Genomic DNA, 25554 nt, shown 5'->3' with positions numbered 1-25554 from the left:
TTAGGTGTTTATATGCCATCTGTATATCTTCTTTCGAGAACTCTATTTAGTTCCACAGTCCATTTTTAATTTTTTTATTTTTAGAGAGAGAGAGAGGATTAGCATGCCAGGGACTCAGCCACTGCCACAGCAATCAAACCACAGATACTTGTGCCACCTAGTGGGTATGTATGACCTTGTGCTTGCCTCACCTTTGTGCGCCTGGCATATGTGGGATCTGGAGAGTTGAACATGGGTCCTTAGGCTTTGCAAGCAAGTGCCTTAACCACTTAGTTGTCTCTCCAGCCCTAGTCCACTTTTTTAAACTGGGTTGTTTAATTTCTTATGTATTTTTTGAGTTCTTTGTATATCCTGGATATTAATCCTGTGTCAGATGTATAGCTGGCAAATATTTTCTTTCATTCTGTATGTTGTCTCTTTGCTCTAGTCTTAGTACTTTGCTGTACAAATCTTTGTTATTTCATGAGGTCCCAGTGATTGATTATTGGTTTTATTTCCTGCATAACTGGAGTTATGTTCAGAAAGTCATTGCCTATGCCAGTATGTTGAAGGGTTTCCCCTACTTTTTCCCTAGCAGTTTTAGAGTTTCAGGTCTGATATTAAGGTCTTTGATCCATTTAGACTTGATCCTTGTGTAGGATAAAGATAAAAATCTATTTTCATCCTTCTACATGTAGATATCCAGTTTTCTCAGCACTGTTTGTTAAAGATGCTGTCTTTGCTCCAATGAATATTTTTGGCATTTTTGTCAAAATTCAGATAGCTGTAGCTGTGTAGATGTACATCTGGGTCCTCTATTCTGTTCTGTTGATTGATGTGTCTGTCTTTGGGCCAGTGCCATCCTGTTTTTGTTAGTATGGCTCTGTAATATAGCTTAAAATTGGGTATGGTGATATTGCCAGGGTTATTTTTGCTGCTCAGAATTGTTTTGGCTATTTGAGGGTTTTTTTGTGCTTCCAAATGAATTTTGGGATATTTTCTCCTGTTTCTGTGAAGAATGCCATTGGAATTTTTATGGGGATTGCATTAAATGTGTAAATTGCTTTTGGTAAAATTGACATTATTCCAATCCAAGAACATGTGATGTCTTTCCATTTCCTAGTGTCTTCTGAAGTTTCTTTCTTGAGTGTTCTAAAATTTTCATTGTAGAGTTCCTTTACTTCATTGTTTAGATTTATTCCAAGGTACCTTTTTTTTTTTTTTTTTTGAGGCAGTTGTGAATTGTGATTCCCTGATTTCATCCTCAGCATGTTTGTTGTTAGTATATACTAATGCTACTGATTTCTCTGTGTTTATTTTGTATCCTGCTATGTTGACAAAGTATTTATCAGCTCTAACAGTTTTCTGGTAGAGTCTTTAGGGTCCTTTATGTATAGAATCACACCATTTGCAAATAATGATAATTTGATCTCTTTCTTTCCAGTTTTTATCCCTCTTATGTTGCCTTATTGCTATAGCTAAAACTTCTACTAGTACTACATTAAATGAAAATGGGGACATTGGACACCCTTGTCTTGTTCCTAATTTTAGTGGAAAAGCTTCAAGTTTTCCCCCATTAAATGTTATGTTGACTGTAGGTTTGCCATGAATATGAATTTTTATTACGTTGAGTTATTTTCCTTTTATTCCCAATTTCTCTAGGACTTTTACCATGAAGGGATTTTGGATTTTGTCAAATGCTTTTTCTGCATCTTATTAAGATGGTCCGGTGATTTTTGTTCCTTCAGTCCATTTATATAGTGTATTACATTTATCAATTTGTGTATGTTGAGCCATCCATGCATCTCTGGGTTAAAGTCTACTTGGTTGGGGTGAATGATCTTTTTGATATCTTTTTGTATTGTGTTTGCCAATATTTTTTGAGATTTTTTTGCATCTATGTTCATAAAGTTGATTGGTCTGTAATTTTTGTTTTTTATTCTGTCTTTGTTTGATTTTGATATCAGGGTAATGCCTATTTCATAGAAGGAATTTGATAGTTATTTCTTACTTTTCTATTTTACAGAAAAATTTGAAAAGCATTGGTGTTATTTCTTCCATGAAGGTTTGTTAAAATTCACCAGTGAATCCATCTGGTCTGGACTTTTTTTTTTTAGTTGGGAGATTTTCTTTTTTAAATATTGTTTTGTTCATCTCTGTGCTTGTTATAGGTCTACTTACGTGGTTTATCTCATCTTGATTTAATTTTGGTAGGTCATATAAACCTAGGAAATCATCCATTTCTTTCAGATTTTTCAAACTCAATAGGGTATATATTCTTAAAGTATGTTCTTATGGTTTTATGAATTTCTTTGTTATCTGGAAGGTGCCTGAGGTTATACTGGATCTACTGAACTGGTCCCCATGTCCTCTTCCTCAGGAGCTGCTCACCTAGTCCCTGGTGTCTTCTCCTTCATGTTTTTGGCTGTGTGAGGACACTGATGTGAGTGGAAAATCCATTTGCCGTGGTCCTGCCCCTGGCCAGCCCGAGGACTGGGACTGCTGGTGCCTTGGCGGGAGCTGATTCTGGCTGCTTGTGTGGCTGCTAGAAGCCCTGGCTCACTCCTGCTTTACACTTTCACTTTTTGGTGGAAGGGTGTATGGTACTGTTTTACTGGTTATCTCCCCCCTCCATTCCTTTGGCATGGCTATGAAACTGCCATCTCATCTGGAAGACACAGACCCTTTCTTGTTAATTTGCTGTTGTGTGGATCAGACTGACTGGCTCACAAGCTTTGAGATTCTCTTGGCACTGCCTTTCCTTGACATAGGCACACTGAGATTATAGATGCATACACCATTTTTCATTCAGTTTTCCATGGGTGCTGGGAGGATTAGACTCAAAATAGGCAAGTTGGCAAGCAAGAGCCTTTAACCACTGAGAAATCTCCCCAGCCCTGCTTTGTGCATTGTTATTACATGTTTTAGGTTCATTTATTTGGCTAGTTCCATTGATTTTATTTTATTTTTTGCATCGTATTAATCCTTATCCTGAATGCTTCAGGTACAGATCCCCCCGCCCCCGCCTTTGTGGTCTTACCATGTTCCAGCCACCCTCCTTATCTTGTGTACTTTTGTGGTATCGGGTGGGGGGTATGTCTGAGTAATTTAGTATCCACAGATCCTATTAAATACTGATTAAAGAATCGAAATGGTTGAACCAAAAACCATCAAGCAGGAGGGTTTCCATTCTACAGTGGTCTGTTCTCCTAACATCTACCTCCGAGGAGGAGGACACCTATAAGCTTCTTGCTGCAGCTTAAAACTTAGAGATAAGAGCCCCTTTCAGGGCTGGAGGGATGGCGTAGCGGTTAAGCACTTGCCTGTGAATCCTAAGGACCCCAGTTTGAGGCTTGATTCCCCAGGACCCACATTAGCCAGATGCACAAGGGGGCGCACGCGTCTGGAGTTCATTTGCAGCGGCTGGAAGCCCTGGCGCGCCCATTCTCTCTCTCGCTCTCTATCTGCCTCTTTCTCTCTCTGTCACTCTCAAATAAATAAATAAAAATCTTTTTTTTTAAAAAAGAGCCTCTTTCACATAGATTTCTCATGGAAATAGTTAAATTCATGTACAGCTTCTATTGGTTAATGCTTTATTTTTAAAAGGCAAAATTTTAAATGATGATTATAAAGTATGTTTTCTGGACGTTAACTCATAATGTTCTAGACACGTGAGCCACCCGTGTATCTTATTTACACGGGTACTGTGGAGTCGAATCTGGGTCCTTAGGCTTCATAGACAAGTTCCTTAACAGCTAAGCCATCTCTCCAGTCCTATTTTTTTAAAAAAATATTTTATAAAAGTTTATGCTCCTTTATCCCATCATCCCTCTCACATAGCCCTGGGGGCCCTCCTTAGTGGAGTCATGGTATTCACTGTGGTGTCATGAAGACCTCAGTTAGTCAGTCAGTCAGTCAGTCTCTGGGGGGTGGGGTGGGGTGGGGACTGTGCCTCAGGGTACTCCTACCCACTCCAGCTTTTACAGCCTTCTACCTCCTCTCAGCCATGTCAGTCCTGTTAGCTAGAGTAGGAATTTTCTTTTTCTTTTTTTTTGTTCTTTTAAAAACAAAACAAAACAGTGGTTAGATGCAACAAAGTAGGTGGCAATGCCTTGACCGTGCTGTGAGGCTCCAGGGCTCCTCCATCCTTGTGGTGGGGTGGGGAGGAGTGCTAACCATCGCTCCTTTCATACAACACTAGAGTGGGGATTGTCATCGTGACTGTCCAGTTGTGTCTCTGGAATCTTTTCTGTGGTTGTTGAGGTGAAAAGAAAGCTTTCTCTTAGCTTCCCCAGAGCTGCCCACTTGTATCTTTTTGATCTTTTAGGCTTTCACAGCCTAACTTTCCTCCTCCTTTCTTTTCTCTCTACCTGTCTGTCCATCTATTATTGATGAAAGGTGTTTTTTTTTTTTCTTTTACTGGTAACTATTTTAAAGCCATTAGGTGGACGACCTTGATATGGTCATTTTCTCTTACTTACAATTAGTAATTTCAAAAAATATTTATTTATTTTATTTGAGGTTGGAAGTAGTTTGAGCATGCTAGGACCTCTTGCGACCACAAGTGAACTCCAGACACATGCACCCCATTGTGTATCTGGCTTTACATGGGCACTAGGTAATTGAACTTGGGCTATCAGGCTTTGTAAGCAAGCACTTTTAACCACTGAGTCAGCCCCCACAATTAGTAACATAATACAGAGTTTTAATTTCATTTGGCTTTATTTTTTATATATTTCCTGTGAACATAATCTCCCAATCTATAGTACATAAACTTCATTACATTCGGTAGCTGAAATTACCCAAAGGATCAAGGTAACTGAGTTTTCATTTCATATGTCCCCTAGATAGTATTCAGAAAGCATCAAAATACTGGCGGAGATATATCAAACACATACTCAGTTTAAACAGAGTCAACTGCAAGCATTATGAAAAGAACAAAACCCACTTGTTAGGTGGCCTCTGACTTCGAGTGTCATGCTGGTTGTCTGCCAGCAGGTCTGCCATTCTGTGACAGGGATCGTCAAATAAGAAGTTCATTCATTCTCTTGACCTCTAGTTGGTCATCCTAAGAATAAGAGCTCTGTAATGGCAGAACATGTAACCCAGTCATCACTGTATTTTTGAAAAATATACTTTATTTCTTTATTTATTTGAGAGAGAAAGAGAAGGAGAGGGAGAGAATGAGCACACCAGAACATTCAGCCACTGCAAACAAACTCCAGATGCATGCGCCACCTCGTGCATCTGGCTTACATGGGTCCTGGAGAATCGAACTGGGATCCTTTGGCTTTGCACGCAAGTGCCTTAACCACTAAGCCATCTCACCAGCTCCATCAATGTATTTTTGTTAGAGTCTCTATGAAGCCTTTTAACATCCATGTATAATAAATATGTCCATTTGATACAAATTCAGGGAATAAAGGCATCACGAAGTAAAACTGTATATTGAAAAAATGAGATGCTGTGCTAGGAATAGATATTTTTTATTTGCCAGGAATATAAACTGAAACCTCACTAAAACAGATCGAAAAGACAGTTCTGTAGAGACATTTGGTTTCCTGTAGGTGGAATTTCAACTCCTTAAAGCCAGCATATGAGTTTAACTAGTGTGTGAATTAGAGAGAATTTTGATATGGAATCCTTTGGCTTAAACTTTTCTTTGTGTGCCTTTCATTTACAGGTAAGTTCTGGGGCTGACTTTGTCATTGGCCTGCGTCAGGGCCGGTGCTCAGCCCTCTAGCAGTCATTGTGACGGGGACTGTACCTGAGTCATAGGCTGGCCTGGGCCTTAGCTATACCCAGCATTGGCAGAAATGGGGCCAGGAGTCAAATCTTTAAGGGAAATTGTGGAATAGTTACCCATAGAAAGGGAGAGAACTGGGGTTCTGGTTATGCCAGAAGCAGCAGATGTCTCATAATGAGCCTTTGCAAAGAATCCTACAGACAGGGCTCAGGGAGGAGTTACCTTGGTAGTGATGAGTCAAGATAATTATGTAAAAGTAACAGCACAGCTCTGAGGTTTCCTTGAGACTCTGATTTCTTTCATTTTATGACTGGTGTTTTTTGTTTTGTGGCATTACTGAGCCAATAAAGAGAACTTTAGATATCTGGTACACAAGCATCATGGTTTCACCAAGAGAGAAGGCCGAGTTGGGTACTGTTTTTGTTTCTTGGTTTGCTTCACAAGTACATAGGAGGTTGGCATATTTTTGTTGGGTTGGATGTCTGGAGGTCCTGGGGTGGCCCCGGGTTCAGCCAGGCGGCTTTCCATGCAGTATGTAGCTCTTTGGTTGCTTGCCTCAGTCTTCATGCTGAACCCTGCACCTTCCTGGGTGACAAGTCAACCATTGCCTGCTCAGCTCCTTTTCCAGCATCTGTCTACAGAAGACACTTGCCATCCTCAGGTTGGGACAGAAAAGGGAAGATAGAAAGGAGAGGTAGCAAAAGTATTTCACATGTTGCTCCCCAAAGGCAGATGCTCTTATCCTGCCTTGACCACAGAAATTCACGGGAGAAGTCAGTGATTCAGAGCTGCAGCAAGATGAAGTCCCCAGCGCTACTCAGCAAGCCTCCAGCCGTGTGCTGCTCTGTTCTGGCTCAGCAGCTCAGCTACCCCCACCACTGCACTCAGCAGCATGGTGAATCGTCTCAGCCCGTGGCTGATTGGGTGAACAGATCACCCTTAGAGCCCCTGGGTGATAGCCTCAGGCCTCTTGACCATGTTGACTTCTTTTCAATGATCCTGACATCTTGAAAATATTTTCTGTTTCATTCTTGGAGTCCTACAGATTTTCCAATAAATGAGTATATCCAGCCTTGGAAATTTTATTTTCTACATTAATTGGAGTATAGTCACAGTCTCTTTGGGTCCTTTCTGTATTTCCAAGGGCCTTTGAGGGTATCAGGTTACCCACCCTATCAAAGAATGCCCTCTTTGTTCAGAAACAATGCCTCCCCACATTTCTCTTTGAGTGTTGTACCTTTCTTTTTCTCCTGTGATAGAGGAAGTATGGGATGATGACTGGGAAGTATTTTTTATTTTTAAAATATATTTTATTTATTTATTTGAGAGAGAGAGAGAGAAAGAGGAAGAAAGAGGGAGAGGAGAATGGGCACGCCAGGGTCTCTAGCCACTGCAAACGAACTCCAGATGCACTTGCCCCTTGTGCGTCTGCCTTACGTGGTCCCTGGAGAATCGAACCAGGATTCTTTGGCTTTACAAGCAAATACCTTAACTGGTAAGCCATCTCTCCATCCTGGGAAGTATTTTTAAGTAAATATTTTTATTTATTTATTTGTAAGCAGAGAGAAATAGAAGAGAGACATACAGAATGGGCATGCCAAGGTGTCCAGCCGCTGCATATGGACTCCAGATGCATGTACCACTTTGTCCTTCTGGCTGTACATGGGTACAGGGGAATCAAATCCAGTCACTAGGCTCTGAAGGCAAGCGCCTTCACCACTGAGCCATCTCTACAGCTCGAGTGAGAAGTTCTTGATTTTATTATGAAAGTACACTGTGCGACTCCTTATGTCCCCATCTAGAAAATGCACAGCCAGGGTTATCAAGGTGACTCTCCTATCATTGGGGAACTTAAAACCGGTGTAGAATGAGTGTTGGCCCAGATTCAGAATACCTGGCTATTGTGACTGCTGGACTCATCTTGTGACTCAGATTCTTATTTGTTAAACAGATGATTTTGCTGGTGAACTCAGAATACTAGAGTGAGATATCCCATTGAAACTACTTAGGGTGGTACTTGCCACACAGTACACAACCAGTATTTGTTAACCATGATTGTCCTAATCCTGGAACTTTGTGACATTGTTATAAAGCAAAGTCAGAGAAGGGGCATACAAAAGAGCCTAGTGACTGACAAAATACCTACCATGTCAGCATTATGAAATCTCAGCACTACCTCACTTATTTGAGAATTTGTTTAAAGAATGAAAGCATTGCAGTTTCCTGTCTTCTGCTAAAACAATGCTATATAAAGAGGTAACCATTTAAAACAAAAGCGTTACTACATGGAAACAGAGGAGTTGTGTGTTCCTGGGTTGAGTCTGGACTAGAATAAACCAGTTACAAAATAAAAGAAAGCAGAGCAACAAACAAACTTTTAAGGCAGTTTTAGAAATCTCAGTGTGGATTCTCTTATCAGATGATAGATACTAAGGATTTTTGTTAGGTGAGTTAATAGCAGATGACTATATGAAAAATAGAAATACTGTGCATTTCAAAAAGATGGCTAGAAAGCCAGTTACCTTGGCACACACCTGTAATATCAGCACTTGGAAGCTGAAGCAGTAGGATTGTAAGTTATAGGCCAGGTTTGGTTACGTAGTAAGTTTGAGAGGAGCCTGTGCTATATAGTGAGGCCTTATGTAAGAAAAGATAATAAATTTTAAAAAATCAATAGTAAAACCATAAGATAGAAATTTGGAACAGAAAATACCCCATTCCCTGCCCCCTTCTCTTGTGTGGTGAGACAGTCTCGCTGTGTAACCCATGCAGGCTGGGAAATCATGATCCCCTTGCCTCAGCCTTTGGGATCCCAGCAGTGTCTTTACTTTTGGAAAACACAGGTATGTCTCTTGAGGGCTAGGAATGCTATGGACAGGACTAGGTTATTAAGCCCAATGGGAGAAAACAGCAAGGACAGACTGACGGTATTTGAAAGATTTAAAAATTTCTTCTGTATTCTTTCAAGAGGAATAGAAAAACCAGAGGCTGAGACCCAATTTTAGGACTCTTCCTGTGTTGTTTGTTTCCAAGGTGAGGGAAATTTTTGTGTGAGAATTCAGGGTAATCGTTCCAGTGTTTACTCCACTCCCAGGACAAAATCCCCCACACAGTGTGCTCTGTGGTCTCTGCTGTGAGCCTGTAGGAGGAGACAGGGTGAAGTAGGCAGGGAGTCGAGCTTGTCACCTACTGTAAATCCCAGCCCAGCAGCTAAGGACATCAGAGTAAGGGCTTCGGAGAGAAATGTTACCTGGCATGGATTTTTTTTTTTTTTTTGCTCCGTTAATTTTCAGGCAAATTGGTAAACATAATCTTTACCAGGTTCAAAATCTATAGAGCACTTCTAACATCTTAGAAGGTTCAATGGTGCATTCCATCCTCCCTCTCCCTCCCCTCACACACCACAAGGCCTCTGTCCTGACCCTTCATTTTCCTTTCTGTTCTGACGTGTAAATGAAGTCCTGTGGCATGTGGCTTCACTCAGTAAATGTCCATGAGGCCCATCAATGCTTGCATGGAGTAGAACTTTTAAAAAAATATTTTTGTTTATTTATTTGCAGGGAGCAAGAATATGAATGAATGAATGGGCACTCCAAGGCCTCTAGCCACTGTAAACTAACTCCCAGTGCATGTACCACTTTGTGCATCTCACTTTACTTAGGTACTGGGGAATTGAATCTGGGTCGCTAGGCTTTTCAGTCAAGTCCCTTAACTGTTATATCATCTTTCCACCCAAGACTAGAACTTTTTTTATGTCCTGATAACATATTTCCCTCTGGGGAACATGTTACTCCTTCTTCATTGGTATGTGTATTTGTGTATAATACATGTGTACAGGCTTGTGCATCGTGCAGGACACGTCTGTAGGTTAGAGGACATCCTTGGGTGTTGGTCCTTACCTTCTACCTTCTTTGATGATGAGTCTTTTGTTGTTCACTGCTATGTTCATCAGACTAGCTGCCCTATGAGCTTCTGGGCTATTCTATCTTTGCTTCCCTTCTCACCCTAAGCACACAAGGATTACAGGTACCAGCGCTGCAGCATCTGACTTTACTTGGATTTTGGAGACTGAACTCAGGCCCCATGCTTGTGCAGCAAGCATTTTATCCATCGAGTCATCTATAAGCCCTATCCATTCTTTTTATAAAATATTTTATTTATTAAGAAAGAGAGAGAGGCCGGGCATGGTGGCATGAGTTCAAGGCCGCCCTGAGAATACAGAGGGAATTCCAGGTCAGCCTGGGTAGAGTGAGACCCTATCTTAAAAGAGAGAGAGAGAGAATGAGAGAGAGAGAGAGAGGGAGAGAGAACTAGCATGCCAAGGCCTTGGGCTACTGCAAATAAACTCTAGGTGCGTGTGCCACCTTGTGCATCTGCCTTTATGTGGGTACTGGGGAATCGAAGCTGCATTCTTTTTTAAAAACTATTTTATTTTTTCTTTATTTATTGGAGAGAGAGAGAGAGGGGGGGGGGGGAGAGGGAGAGAGAAGTAGATGGGGGGTGGGGTGGGTGGGAGGGAGGGAGAAGAATGGGTGTGCCAGGGCCTCCAGCTGCTGCAAATGAACTCTAGATGCATGTGTCCCCTTGTGCATCTGGCTTAACATGGGTCCTGGGGAATTGAACCTGGGTCCTTTGGCTTTGCAGGCAAGTGCCTTAACTGCTAAGCCATCTCTCCAGCCTTTAAAAACTTACTTATTTATTCATTTATGAGAGAGGGCAGATAGAGAAAAAACACTCGTATTCATTCTTTTATTGGTGAACATTGGGTTGCTTCTAAATGTGAGCTTTTTATGAATGGACTCTAGGAACATTCCTCTGCCTGTACTCTGATAAATGTAAGTACTCACCTCTCTTGTATATATTCTTTTTTTTTTTTTTTAAAGTACTGTATAGTATTTGAGAAAGAGAGAGTGTATGGGTATACCAGGGACTCTTGCCATTGCAAACAAACTCCAGCTGCATATACCAGTTTGTGCATCTGGCAAAAATTGAACACTGGCTGGTAGATTTTGCAAGCCTGCCCCTTTTGCCATTGAGCTATTTTCCAGTCCTCTTGGATATATTCTTAGGAGTGAGATTAGTGGATGATAGAGCAAATAGGTTTAATGTAGCAGGTATTGCCAGATAATCTTGCAGAGTAGTTGTACCCATTTTCTTTCCCATCAGCAGTGTATGTGTGTCATGGTTGTCTTACACCCTCACCTTGGTCAGGAGCTGTCCCGTATTTTTAATTGAAGCCATTCTGCTGTGTGTGTGTGTGGGGGGGTGAGGATGGGGAGAAGACATAGAGACCACTAAGTTATTTTCTTTGGCCAAATGTTTGTACCATCTTTTGGCTATTTTTGTTGTTGTTGTTACACACTTGCTTTCTTAAAATAAGGGCAGATGTTGACATCAGAAACTATCATGAGTAGGCGAGAGATGTACATATGAGAGAGAGGGAGGGAAGGAAACAGCATGTAGCAGCAGTGTGGCCTGGTTGGTGGTAAGAAATCACAGGGGTTTATGTGACACTGTGGAGCCCAGTCTTATTTGCTAACCCTAGTTTGCTGTTCATTCACTTTGTAATTCTGTTTACTCATTGATAGAAGGTGGTAACAAAAGTTCCCTAGCTCTCCTAGGGAGGATTAAGTGAGTGTAGCTCAGAACCTGACTCATAGTATATAGTCAGTGAGTGCTAACCATGTTGGTGGCTGTAGCAGTGCTGAGGAGGAAGTGAGATTCATTTGGGGAGTGTGGGGTGTTCTACGTGATTTTTTTTTCTTAGTGCCAGGTGGTAGAACAACCTTTTTTTCCTAGCCCATCCACCTGGCTAAGATCTATGTGCTCTGCTGACAGTTCTTAGACTGACCTTATGCCAGCCAGGCATCTATGGGACTTTCAGGTAGCACTCTGCTCCTTTGGTTGGCTCAACTCTAAGTTCTCATTGTCTGTCTGGACCACCTTGTTGTTGTCTGACAGAATCCTACTCTAGGCGACCTACGCTGGCCTCAAGTTCATGGTGATCCTCCTGCATCACCCTCCTAAGTGCTGGGATTAGGCATGGGCAGGATGGCTCAGCTTTTTAAGTTCTCATTGTATGGCTGAACCATCCCTTAGACTGATTTGTTAAGTACTGCTTTTAGAGCTCTGTGCTGAGGGGATGCCTAGGATCAAAAAGTCCCGAGTCCAGCTTCAGGAAACCTAGCATCCAGTCACACACTAGTAAGCAGTGCCCCGTTTGGATGTTTGCTGTGTCCGGATGTTATCATATCTAGTTGTGCCACTGTTCTCAGGAGTGTGGGTTATGATAACCTCTGTTAGCCGTGTTGGAAAATACCATCCTAGGCCATGTCACCAGCAGCGAGTGTCCTCCCAGCCATCCTGTACATGCTGCTGCGCTTCTCTCAAGCCGTCTCTCCTGAAGCGTTAGGGGGCTTACACTGCGAGCTTCCTGGTGGTCTCTGTCCATCCGTGCCTCCTCGCTTTCCATCATGGTAAAGCATGAACTGTCATCCAGACTAGGCTTTATGTACACGTGAAAGCTTGCAAAATCCTTTGAAGGTTTGTGTGTGCTTGTGATCTTTATTGTTGTTGCAAATAGCAGGTTAGCTGCCTTTTTCCCAAAGGGCAGAATTTTCCTCACTCAGGACCTTTTTGTGCAGGTATCTGCTTAAAAGGATATTTTGCTTCTTGTTCCCCCTTCACCCCTCTAGAATTGTAGACAAATGTAAGATTTAAATTAAAATTTGTAAACAAATTTAAACTGGAGTTATCCTTGATGATAGAAGGCATGGTACTCACCCATTATACCACAGCACCCCAGCCTGTTCCAGAAGGATTCACCCTCTTCCCCCTCTTTGACATAAGAAGATCTTGACCAAGGAGGCTTGCACCTCCTACCCTGGGTTGCAATGAGGCATCTGCTGGCTGTTTGCAGACTAAAGCTTACTGACATAGACAAGGCACTTGCAGACGTTCATTGCATTAGCTACTCCCAAATCTTTTCTGTCATCCACTTGACCACAGACTGCTCTTTCTCCTGCTGCTACATAAGCCCGTCTCTTACTGTTTATCTTCTGCTGCTCTTGAAGCCTGAACAAGCTCTGTGACCAAGTGTTTAGCAGGCTTCTCATACGTGGTGGATTGATGGTTCAATCTGAGTCTGTTTTCCTGCCTTACACATACCAACCCCTCCCCTAGATGAAGGTGGAAACCCCAGCAAGTTATATAAGTTGCTGGAGCCGTCCAGATGGCTGGCTGCCCGCCCAGACCGACTCAGCTTTGCGGCTGTTGGGAATGCCTGCACTGGCAGTGAAGCTTGGGCTCTTTCTTACTGAGAACAATCATTTTGCTCAGGAGTGTGACTCGGAATGGTGGAGTGAGATCAGGGCCATGATCTCAACACGGTTGCTGCCTTCACTCACGGTGGATGGGCCTGTCTAGTGGTGGCAGTGTCTGTCCTTCCCCTTTGCTTTTCTGAACAGGGAAGTATAGGCAAGGCTGGAGGACACTATTGTCCATCGTTATGGAGCCTGTGTGGATGGAGGAAAAGCATCTGGAAGAAAGGCTCAGAGCACCGGTGACAGCAAGCTGCCTCCCTATTCTGTCTACCTAGTGTCCTGTCTCTCTTTATGACTCTACACTGTTCTACAGAGATGTTGAAGTGGCTCTGTTTGCTTGTCTAGCTCTAAACCACAGTCTTTGTTTGTAAACCTGCCACATCTGCAGTGGGACGGAGATGGACCTGAAGTTACACTGATGCAGTCATGGTATAGCTCCCAGGGTGACCATCTTTGTGTCCTTCTGTCCCTGGGCTGTTCCTGGATGAGGCTAGGAAATATTTGTGCTATGTGTTTATGGAACACACATGTAACCTTGCATGGAGCATTGGGGAGTGCTTTGACCAGATCACCCAACAGTAGTCTATACCTGCCCTGCCCCGCCCCCGGTATCTCAGGAGATCTGGCCCCATCCACCATGTTGGTGGCAGATGAGATAGAATGATAATGGGTCACCTATCTTCTACTCTGGGGTTATCTGAAGTAGAGGTCACGTTTATGTCTTTGATATCAGAAGCTAATCTTCTTGTGTTACCCAAGATGAATTTGCCTCCAAGATGCAAATCCTTTGCTCTTGTTGTTTTAGAAATTGTTGTATAAAATAGCCAGATGCAGTGGCATGTGTCTGTAATCTAGTACTGCAGAGACAGAGGCAGAGGGATTGGGAATTCAAGGTTATCTTAACCCTTTCCATAGTAGAAATTCATTGAAGTCAATTTGCTAAGCACTATGTATGTACCTTTGAACTACCTCCCTCTCCTTTCACTTCTTCCCTCCCCCTCCACTTCCCGCCCCCTCCACTGACCCCCCTCCCTCTCCCTCCACTCCTCTCCCTGTCTCTCCACTTCCTTCCCTTCCTTCTTTGTCTTATTTTTGTGTTTATGGCTCATGTGTATGTGTGTGTGTGCACACATGCCACAGGGCACACATGGAGTTCAGAGGTCCTCACCTTCCTTCCTCTTTGAGGCAGGGTCTCTTGTTCCACAGTGTACAGCAGGCTGACTGAACCATGAGCTTCCTGGGATCCTCCTTCTCCTTATGTGTGCTGCTCCACTGGTCTTCACCTGGCTTTGGCAAGCACGTTTCCCAGTGAGCCATCTCCTCAGCTTGAAGCTTGCTTTACATAAGATTGTGCCAGTTTATACCGCGAGCTTCATGTGGGAATGCCTTTAATCCTGAGACAACATCCATACTAGCTATTACTAATATATATTACTCAAATTCTTAATTTTTCAAAAGGGAAAAATTATTTTTGTTGTTATAATTTGAATTTAGTTTTTGTTGCTGAATTTGGATATTCTTCGTGTTTACTGAAGTCTTGTCTTTCTCTTGCAAATCATTTATTCTTTGTCCATGTTTTTCTTTTGGCCTATTTTCCATTTTCACATTGATTGTAAAGGCATTTTACAGTAAGGCTGTAAGGACTTTGTGTATTCTATGTTTGTTTGAATTGCATCCCCATTCTATAATGAATATACTTGAGATTTATTTTGTCATCAAAGCATAATGTAAAGTAGAGCTCTGTCTTCTTTTTTTCCTTCCAAATGATTGTTCGTATCTCAACACTATTTGTTGAAGAATTTATTATTTCTCAAGTAGTTTGAAATGCTCCAAGATGATGACTCACACACCTGGAGTATGTGGCAGCCACTGCAGAAACATGTAAGCTGGCACCTTGAGAGCCCTGCATTTCTCTTGCTGACAAACTGGGACCAAGCTGAGATTTCAGTTCTATGCCTGGTCCTGATGCTGACTGCCTCATTTCCTTGGTGTGAGCAGAGCAATAAGTGAGCAATTTGGTACTGTGAATACTAGTAGGCAGATGGCAATTTGCTCTTCCCAGATTTGAAGAGCTCTTTATGTCTTATGTTCATTTTTAATTACATAACCATCTCGAGTGATTGGATGGCGCCTTTTAAAGTTAATGTAAACGGATCCTAGGCTGTACCTTTATAGCACTTTCAGTGTCCTTGGTTCCTTGTCATTCATCTAAGTTTATTAAATGCATATTTGGCCATTATGAAAACAGACTCTATTTATGGTGGAGAGAGAAGGGATGTGGAGAGAGAAGAGGGGACTCTGGGATTTTAGGTCCAAGTTACTGAGATAAGCATGGTGCCGTTCACTGAGATGGGGATTGTTGCTGTTTCCTGAGCATATTTATTCTGTGCCAGACCAGGTGCCAAGTGCTTCACTGCTGCTGCCTCACCTTTCATTCAGAGGGCATGGCTTCCATGTTACAGATGTAGCACTGAGGTACAGAGAAAGCAGGTTGTTATGTTGTACATTTTTTTTTCCTTTTTAGTGACCTTGCTGTCAGCCAGTTAAGAGCATGTACTAATTTGACTGTGTTCACAAGTTCCAATGTGTTATCCTTCCCCCTGTATCAAGAAGTATCTTTTTGAGAGGTAATAGGAGTCATGGAGGCTGGGTTTGAAGTGCATGGAAATTCCCATGTGGAAGTGACCAGCAAGCAGGATAGAACTGGAGGTGTGCTCCTGAGACAAGTAGAGCGAGGTTGCAATTGCCCATGTGCAGATAAGGCGCCCTGTGTCTAGAGGCATCTGTTGAAAGTATGAGAATGCATGAGGGTTCAGAGTGTTGCATATAGAAAGAGAGAAATAAATAAGAGCTTTAAGGAAAAAGTTTGGGGCTTTTTATTTTTAAAGATTATAGGAATTTGGGAGATGGCTCAGTGATTAAAAGTATTCTCCTCAGGGCTGACATACAGCCAAATGCAAAATAGCCAGCATACCCATGGAAGTGGGGCAGAGCCAGGAGAGTCCTCAAACTCACAAGCAACTGTAAGTAGCAAGAGATACCCTGTCTCAAGAGAAGCTGAAAGGACACACCATTGTCCTGTGATCTGCACATGTATCATGGCAGGCACATGCCCATACATACACGCACATCATGCACATGCACACAGATAAATAATAGAAATATAAATAAAAACATTCTTATTGATTGTAAGCTGAAAGAAAGAGAGAATGGGTACACCAGGGCCTCTTGACGCTGCAAACTAACTTCAAATGCATGCACCACTTTGTGCATTTGGCCTTACATGGGCACTGAAGAATTGAACTTAGGCTGTCAGGTTTTGTAGGCAAAGTGCCTATAACTACTAATGCATCTCCCCAGCCCAAAAAATATAATTAAAAAAAAGGGATAGGCAGTGAAACTTACATAATACACCTCTGCTAGGAGCATAATTTGGTACATCCAAACCATGACAAACCTAGTTCCGCTGAGCACGCACTTTATCCTACAACCGACTCAGTTGGAATTATTCAGATGTGGTACCACATACTCAATGGTGGGTTGTACTTAAGTGTATGAATGTAGCTGTCTTTCAAAACTGTTTGACACATACATATGTATGCATATTTATTGTGTCTATTTACGTGTATCTGTAAAGTTGGGTCTCATTATTCATGATTATACAATTCCATACTTGGAAGTTCTCTTGCTAAAATCTATTTATCAGTTTTTCTGTGTGTGTGTGTGTGTGTGTGTGTGTGTGTGTGTGTGTGTGTGTGTGTGATGTACTTTCTAAGGTATATGCATGTGGGTACATATCCCTGTGTATGTGGAAGCCAGTGGTGGCTGTCAGATTTCTTCCTCGATTGCAGTTTCTTTATTTACTGAGGCATCCTCTCTCACTTGAACCCAGAGCTTGCTGACTCATCCAGGCTAGCCAGCTATCTTGTCCCAGGGATTCCATCTCTACCTTCTGAGTTCTGGCATTACAAGCCAGTCACCATGCTCAGTGGCATTTTCATGCATGCTGGGGATCTGAACTGCTACCCTCAGGCTTGTGCAGCAAGTGTTTTATCCACTGAACCATTTCCTCAGCCCCTGCTAAAATTCATTTGTAATTCTGATCTCAGTTCTTGTGTGTTTTCATCAGTGGACATGTGGAGAGTGATGAAATGCTTGATCTCTCCAGTGGGCTTATTCCCAACTTATATTGTACACATGATGCATTGTTTTCTGGTTTTGTTCTCCTTCTAGAGACAAATGAGCTTTTCATGATCTGTTTAGTGCCACTTTTTTTGGTATGTATATGAGCATACATGTGCATGAAGGTGTGCATGAACATGTATGTGGATGCTCAAGTTATATCAAGTGTCTTCGTCATTCACTCTCTACCTTAACTTTTTCGGACAGGCTCTTTCACTGAATCTGAAGATCACTGATTTCTCTAGACTAGCTAGCCAGTGAGCCCCAGTAATTCTCCTGTCTGCTTCCCCAGTATTAGAATTACAGGTGGGTACCACTATGCATGGCTTTTATGTGAGTGCTGGGAATGTGAAGTCAGGTACTCATGCTTGTGTGGCCAGCACTTTACCCACTGAACATTTCCCCAGCATCTTAGTGCTGCTTCTTTTTGTATTTTCTCTTGTGATTTCTTTTTTCTTTTCTTTTCTTTTCTTTTTCTTTTTCTTTTCCTTTTTCTTTTTGTTTTTTTCGAGGTAGGATCTCACTCTAGCTCAGGCTGACCTGGAATTCACTATGTAGTCTCAGGGTGGCCTAGAACTCACAGTGATCCTCCTACCTCTGCCTCCCAAGTGTTGGGATTAAAGGAGTGCACCACCACGCCTGGCTCTTTTGATTTTTTTTTTTTAATTGAATTGATTTCTAAGGACTGGACAAGCGCTGTCTAATATTTTTAAGTGGATGAATGTTGTTAGTCAGCTTTTGGCATCATAAGCAAATACGTGTTAGATGAGCTTTTTTCCAGGCATGAGTAAGCTGTTGACTGTGAGTTCAACATTAGCGTACCAACAACTTGTATTCGATAAGCTGACTTTAAATAGAAATTTATTCCTGGAGGGATGATTCAGTGGTGAAAGAAACTTGCATGCAAAGCCTAATTACCCAGGTTTGATTTCCCAGGACCCATGCAAAGCCAGATGCACAAGTGGCTCATGCATCTGGAATTCATTCATAGTAGAGGGAGGCCATGGCATGCCCATTCCCTTCCCTTCTCCCCTCTTTTTCTGTCTCCAATAACAAATAATATTATTTAAAAAATAAACCAAAACCCACATAAAACAAAGTTATATGTTGATTAATGAAAATATAACCAGAGGCTTACAGAAACATAACCCTGAATTTCCCTTAGGAAAAATGGTTTTCTGTTTGCTAATGTTTGTGGTGAATTAATAGAACATAAATACTGTAAAAGTAAGAGCTGACATTATGCAAATGTGCATACATTTTTCATGTACCCTATGTATGTATTTTTTCTCTTTATAATTATTTTTATTAATAACTTCCATGATTGTAAACAATATACCAGGGTAATGCCCTCCTTCCCCCACTTTCCCCTTTGAAACTCCATTCTCCATCATATGCCCTCCCCATCTCAATCAGTCTCTTTTATTTTGATGTCATGATCTTTTCCTCCGATTATAATGGTCTTATGAAGGTAGTGTCAGGCAATGTGAGGTCATGGATATGTGTCTGGAGGAGCACGTTGTAAGAAGTCGTACTCTTCCTTTGGCTCTTAAATTCTTTCCGCTACCTCTTCCTCAGTGGACCCAGAGCTTTGGAAGGTGTGATAGAGATATTGCAGTGCTGAGCACTCCTCTGTCACTTCTTCCCAGTACCATGGTGCCTTAGTCATTCCAAGGTCACTGCCATATGAAAAGAGAAGGTTCTCAACCAAAAGTGAGAGTAACATTAATATATGGGTATGAACATTCAGAGAAGTGCTTGCTGGGCAGTTTGGTGAGCATAGTATCTATATTTAGCCAGACACCAATGGACATTACACCCCTGGGGCTCATGGCTACTCCTGTTATAGGTTTTCATTATCAGGGATGTATTCCTTCTCATGTAGCAGGCCTCCAGTCCAATTAGAGGGCAGTTGGTTTCCACCATGACAGATGTGCCACTGTTGCCCCTCTTGGCTCATTTGGCCTGGCTGGCCAAATACAAGGCTGGCAGTGTCCATTGTTGAGTATCTTCATTGGTGATTTCTTTCTCTCCCATTGAACTGCATGCTTTCAGTCAGCTGGTCTACATGGAGGAGGTTATCAGCTCAGTTCCAGCAGGATTTCTCAGTGGCCTTGCAGCCCAAGTATGTGGAGTCTTCAGCAATAGGGTCTTACATTCTATTCCTAGTGGGAAACCAAGAGTCTCAGCAATGGCCTGTAATGTTTTGGGGCATCAGGGATCTCCCAGGCCAACAACTCACTGGAAGGTATCCCATCCCTGGCACTGAAAATTTTCTAGCAACAATCTGCAGCTCCTGAGTCTTCCATTGTCTAAAAAAGTAGGTTTCCATATGATTTATTTATATCCTCTTAGATTTTGATTAGCCCTCCCTCCACCTTTCCTTTACTGAATCTCTTCCCCTGGCCTTATTTAGACCTTTTCATCCCCATTAATCTCTTCTTCTACTTACCTATATACAATGCCATCCTACTAAGTACCCCTCCCTTCCTTTTTATTTCCTTTATACCTCTTTTCTAGCTTATTGGCCTTTGCTACTGAGTTTTCTTCCTTCTTACACAGAAGTTCATTCATCTATAGCTAGGATCCACATATGAGAGAGACCATGTGACATTTGGCTTTCTGGGCCTGCATTACCTCACTTAGTATAATCCTTTCCAGATCCATCCATTTCCCTAAAAATTTCATAACTTCATTTTTCTTTACTGCTGAGTAGAATTCCATTGTACAAATGTGCCATATCTTCATTATGCACTCATCAGTTGAGGGACATCTAGGCTGGTTCCATTTCCCAGCTATTGTGAATAGAGCTATGATAAACATGTTTGAGCAAGTATCTCTAAGGTGGTGAGATGCGTCCTTAGGATGTATACCTGGGAGTGCATTAAAAAATACTTTATTTATTTATTTATTGGAGAGAGAAGAGAGAAAGGAAGAAAGAAAGACAAAAATTAAAAGATTGACAATATTAAGTATTGGTGAGAATGTAGAGTAATAATAAACCCGTTCCTTTCTGGTGGGAGTGTGTTGTAGTGCAGCCACTTTAGAGAAATTTATTTACTATTAGAAAAATTCTACCCTGTGATTCATCAGTTCCACTCCTACGTACTTACCCATGAGAAATTAAATTGTGTCACTTCCAAGCAGCTTTATTTATGATCGCCAAAGACAAGAAACCATCCATGGACAGGAGCACTGATAGATAAAACCGTTACCTGTTAGATAATATTAAAAAGAGTCATACACATGGATTCATACCACAACATGGATAAATTTAAAAATGTATGTTTAGTGAAACCAGGTAACCATAGAAGAATACTTGCTGTATGTTTTTATTTTTTTTTTATGATGGGAGCAAAATACAACATGGGTTGCCTGTACGTATGTGATGGGGAATGCTGATTTGGGTGAGGACGTGAAGGGCCCTGAAAGCACTGTCTGAGGGATAGAGACATTTATCTCCTGGTAGGGCTTAGCTTACATGTCTGTATGTAATTGTCACAATTTGTGATTGTGTACTTGAGAAATAGGCATTTTGTTAATATATAAATTTTAGCTTAAAAACTGGCAAATACTAAGATTTAATAGATGATATGCACACAAATGCTTTGTTGACAAGCACTGACAGCAGCAACTCAGTTTACTAGTATTTATCAAAGGATCAGATGGATTAATGTATGATGGAGGGGACAGCTCTGTGACATGGGACAAGGGAAATGCAGCAAAATATGAACTGACAGTGTTGGGTATTCACTGCTACTTCTTCCACCCCTTCTCTACATTTCAGGTTCCCATAGTAAGTTGCTAGGGGTTCAGGGTGAACAGACTGCTGGAACTAGCTTGCCCCAAGTCAAGCTGACTGTCTGCACTCCATCAGAGCCAGAGTGAATTCAGCCTGTGATGGGGAAGGGCATGGCCCATAGGGAGAGTGCAGAGTGTGATTGCCTGAGGGAGAGAGGAATACTGGATGGTCAGAGAAAAAATGTCCATTCCAAGGGCTGGTGGGTCCACCTTACACTCCATCCCATGCTGTGTGCAGTCCCTGAGCAGTTTCATTAATCCTGCCCATTCACACTACTTGGAGGTGAAGAAGGACCCAGCCTAAAAACCTTTAACTCTTTTAACAGTCAGAAACAATTCTGACAGTGCTGTAATATGCAGTATTTTCATTTGGAAACTACAATGTGCTCTTTGGGAACTGGTGGGGGTGGGGTGGGGAGGATGACACCGAGGCTCATTGTATAGTTGGTTGAGGAATCCCTGCTCCCATTAGCTTGGTGCAATGTGATAAAAAAGTGAATACTTTTTAGAACCCTAGTTTCAAGCACATAGATTAGGTGGCATCAGGTTTAGTTGTAGGTTTAAGGTAGGAGACTCAGCTTTGAATCTTGCATCTAGAACAGTAGACTGCCCTTCGTAAGAGAACCAGTCCCATCTCAGTACCTGCTTCATCAAAGGCCCTTGTGGGGTTCTGAGATCATGGACATGCTTTGAGTTCCTTTGACTTCAGTCCAACTCATTACAATGTAGATGGTACAGTGACCTTGCCCCGAGTTCTTCAGAAAGGAGGGGCAATGAATGAGAAAGAGCAGTAGGGTGCAATGTCTCTTCCTGTACTCAGGTTTCTGGAAGGCCCTGCTCCGGTCACACCTGAACTTGGAGCTCCTACCTTTGGGGCCTGCATACTATACTGAGAAATTTCTCATTTCCAGTTATCCAAAGTACAAAACTAGGTTCTTTCTTCTGCTGATGGAACTCCTAAGGGCATTTGGCGTGGGGCAGAGAAGGGACACATAGAGACATTTTCTGTTTCACATTGCAGAATGTCTGTGGGCACGGAAGGTGGTCCCTCTTCCGCCTGTAGAAATGGTGCTGAAGAACTATAGCAGGTTCACACCCACTTCTTCATGTTGCATCAACACAAAGCAGGAAATGTTAGAGCCAGAAGAGTCTACTCACATTGTGACCTGGCCAAATCCTAGGGCGACATCAGCTCACACACTATATGCTTAACTGTTGCACACACTGAGCTTGGGCTTTTCTGCTGCCTTTTAACATCTCCCTCACTCCTTGAAATACTTTTTTTTTTTTAATTTGAACATAGATTTCTTTTTTTAATATCGAGCCCTTTTATTTACATTGGCTGTAATATCAATCTTCAGTTGAAAGCTTGGGAAGTTGCTTGTAAAGGGTTTTCAGGATTTCTGAATATGAAATGCAAGGAAATTGCATAACATTGCAGCATTTCCTCCTCTTGTTGCTTGCCTGTTACCCAAAATACAGTAGTTCCTTCTAGAAGCTTGAAGGAATTTGGCAGATTCTACTCTCTGATGGTCTGTTGTGGTCTAGAGTCAGTGTTATCCTGAATTGAGGTTGAGTTTTTCTTGAGGTCAAACAGCAAAGCTTCCTGAATTATAACTATGGCAACAGTGTTTATATAACAAAATCAAAACCTGGGGGGAGGATTAGTGCCCACAACAATCATTGTTAATAACCCTAGAAACATTTTCTTCATGCTTAATTCACTAGGACTGAAAACAAGTTAAAAATGGATAACCTACCTCATCTCCAGGTATCTGGGCGGCACTTACCACCTGCATGCTCAAGGGTTGCTGTCCCATTTTTACCCTGAAAATTACATCAGTTTAATTGGTATGCCAGCAGCACTCAAAATGGGAAGGCATTGCTCTAGGGATGATTTGGTTAATAAGGTTAATAACCCATTTATGACCCAAAGAGAAGGACCCTGACCAAGGAAGGTGCATCTTCTGTCTTAAGCCCCTATCCTTTGATCAGGAGTATTATTTTTGTATGTGTGTGTTTGGGGGGGGGTGGTACTGACTATATGCTCAGCGTTGTTTGTTTCCAGGTAGATAGACATCTGCACAGACACGAAGAGAGGTGGGTAAGGGAGAAGGAGACAGAGAGGTAGAGATAGAAGAAAGAGAAAAGGAGGAGAAGGTGGTGGGTGGTGAGGTGGAAGTGATAGAGATAGAAATGACCTTGTTCTCCAACAGATTAGAAATGATGAAGAATGAAAAATTATTCTCAGAAGTGTTATGGTCTGTAGGATTATGGTCTGTAGAATTAGCTATGGGCAGTGAGAAGTCAAAGAAGGGTGTGATGGGAGTGGTTTGCTGCCAGAAAAGAAGTTAGGAAGTCTTTGTAGAATAGAGAGAAGGCAAGTAACAATTTTCATATTTTCAGGTACTATGAAAGCTACTTTTAATTCTCCCATGCTTTCATAAAGTATTGTTACTTAGCTCTACTTTACAATGCCCAGATAGACTTGGAGATGTTGAATGATCACTGAGAGCACAGAGCTCAGAAGTGGTAGAACCAGGTCCTACTGCTAAGTCTCCCAAGCCTGCATCTCACCCCATCCCCTCTAGTTGCTTCATCCAAATCTGTTTACCCTGTTTTGGTATCCACCTATCATGGCCCACAAACTGATTAAACCTCAAAATGCAACTACATGTACCAGCTCACGAATGCCCAGGGTGTCCTTTTTTGATGAAGAACTGCTCAGTCCTGGAATTCAGAGTGATAATAGGCCGGCTCCAGTGCCATAGTAGACACAAAGAGATCAGTACGGGTAACTGTGTATAGCTGCCCTGCTTTTCCTGCTTTTCTTTTCCTGCTTTTCACTACTGTGATCTTCATGTTTGTTCATGAAGGTGAATGTGTCCCTTCTTCCACATGACAACCCTTTGGGAATGTGAAGCCTGATGTGATATCTTGAAGGCTTAGCTTCTTCAACCAAGTTGTAGCTCAGGGAATATCTTATAGGAGCAGTATGCACATCAGAATAGAGCACGTGCGCGCGCGCGCGCGCGCGCGCGCACACACACACACACACACACACACACAGAAATTTTCCAGGAAGGCCTGTGAGAAGGCCACTGTCAAGGTCCAGGTAACGAGGCAAAAGATTGACAATAATAACCTGCCCTTGGGTAATAGAAGAAGAAATGGGGCAAGGAATAAATTGCTCCAGAGAAATGATAGTGATGGAAGTGATAAAACATAGACTGATTGCTTCATGGAAAAGGAACAACTCAAACATGGCATGAATGCAGCTTCTTTCCCATTCTACTTTGTCATACTCCTTTTTCCTTCATTCAGAAATTTCCCTGTGGAACTCAAGTAGACTTTTCTCACATGCACCTTTTGTATTTGTTAAAACGCCTGGCTGTGAGCCACAGGGACACAGAAGTAAAAGAATATTACTGGCTTATTATGGAAAGTGGGGATGAACTTTGGTGTACATTTACTAAAATGTCTTAAGTGATATTGAAGTTTCTTCCTTGCTTCTCTCCCCCCCTCTTTTTCTCTTTCCCTCCCTCCCTCCCTCCCTCCCTCCCTCCCTCCCTCCCTCCCTCCCTCCCTCCCTCCCTCCCTTTCTTTCACCCACTTGCCTCTGTGTGGATGTGGCCATTACAGCAGTAGACATTCTCTTAGCCACATAGCACTTTCAACAGTTGTGATTTAAAACCATGCATTAAAAGCAAGTGTTGGGTTAGGGAAATGGCTCAGTAGGTAAAATGCATGCTATATAAGCATGAGGACCAGAGTTTGGACCGCTGCACTCAAGTGACAGCTGGATGTGGCAGTACACATCTATAATACCAGCACTAAGGAGGTCGAGAAAGGAGGACCTTTGGGGCTTGCTGACTAGCAGGATTGGTGTGCTCCAGGTTCATTGAGAGACCTTGTGTCAAAAATATGGTGGAAAGTGTTTGAGGAAGGCACTGGTATCAAACACTGGCAGACACCCACATACACATGAGTTTGTACACATATATGCATGCACATCATACACACATGCATTAAAAACAACAACAGTTGTTCATAGCTGTGTTTAGCTTGGTTTGAATCCTATCACTAGGATGTAGAAACTGGGCCACATGGCCAAACCCGATGATAGATTTCGGGTTGACCCCAACTAGACCACATCCACTTGGGGGCATGTGGTTCCTCTAGGAAAGTACAGTGATCCTGAGAAAGAGAGGGGCATGGGTGACAAGCAGTAGTGTTGTCACAGGTGCCCAGAGCATTTCACTTTCCTCTCACATAGAGGAATAATCTAAAGAGAGAAATCTTTTCTACCCACATGCTGCAAAGCAGCAGGTGCTGCTTGAACTAATGGAAACCAAGTTTGTTTTTCCATCCGTCATCCTTGTTAAACAGCAAGGAGCAGCTATTACTCACTGGCATGCTGTTGTGTTGGTATGCAGAATGGCTTTAGGCGCTGACAGTGGGCTCTCAGTCCAAAGAGCAAAAGACACAGGTGTTTGATTTGCCAAGTCTGAGGCGCTTCTCATT

General features: G+C 42.2%; 1 protein-coding gene and 1 non-coding gene across 3 annotated transcripts in view; one reads left to right on the top strand and one right to left on the bottom strand.

The window, feature by feature from the left end:
• The window catches only part of Arhgap26 (Rho GTPase activating protein 26), a 481437-nt gene that overhangs the window by 221111 nt on the left and 234772 nt on the right, over positions 1-25554 (top strand). The window lies entirely within an intron of this gene.
• Positions 4051-4177, bottom strand: LOC123454411. The gene has a single exon (XR_006633371.1). It is a non-coding gene; the product is annotated as a U6atac minor spliceosomal RNA (small nuclear RNA).

Source organism: Jaculus jaculus, chromosome 13 (assembly GCF_020740685.1).
Source record: "Jaculus jaculus isolate mJacJac1 chromosome 13, mJacJac1.mat.Y.cur, whole genome shotgun sequence".
NCBI lineage: Eukaryota > Metazoa > Chordata > Mammalia > Rodentia > Dipodidae > Jaculus > Jaculus jaculus.
Note: the sequence above shows the minus strand (reverse complement) of the source record. Positions and strands in the feature narration are given on the sequence as shown.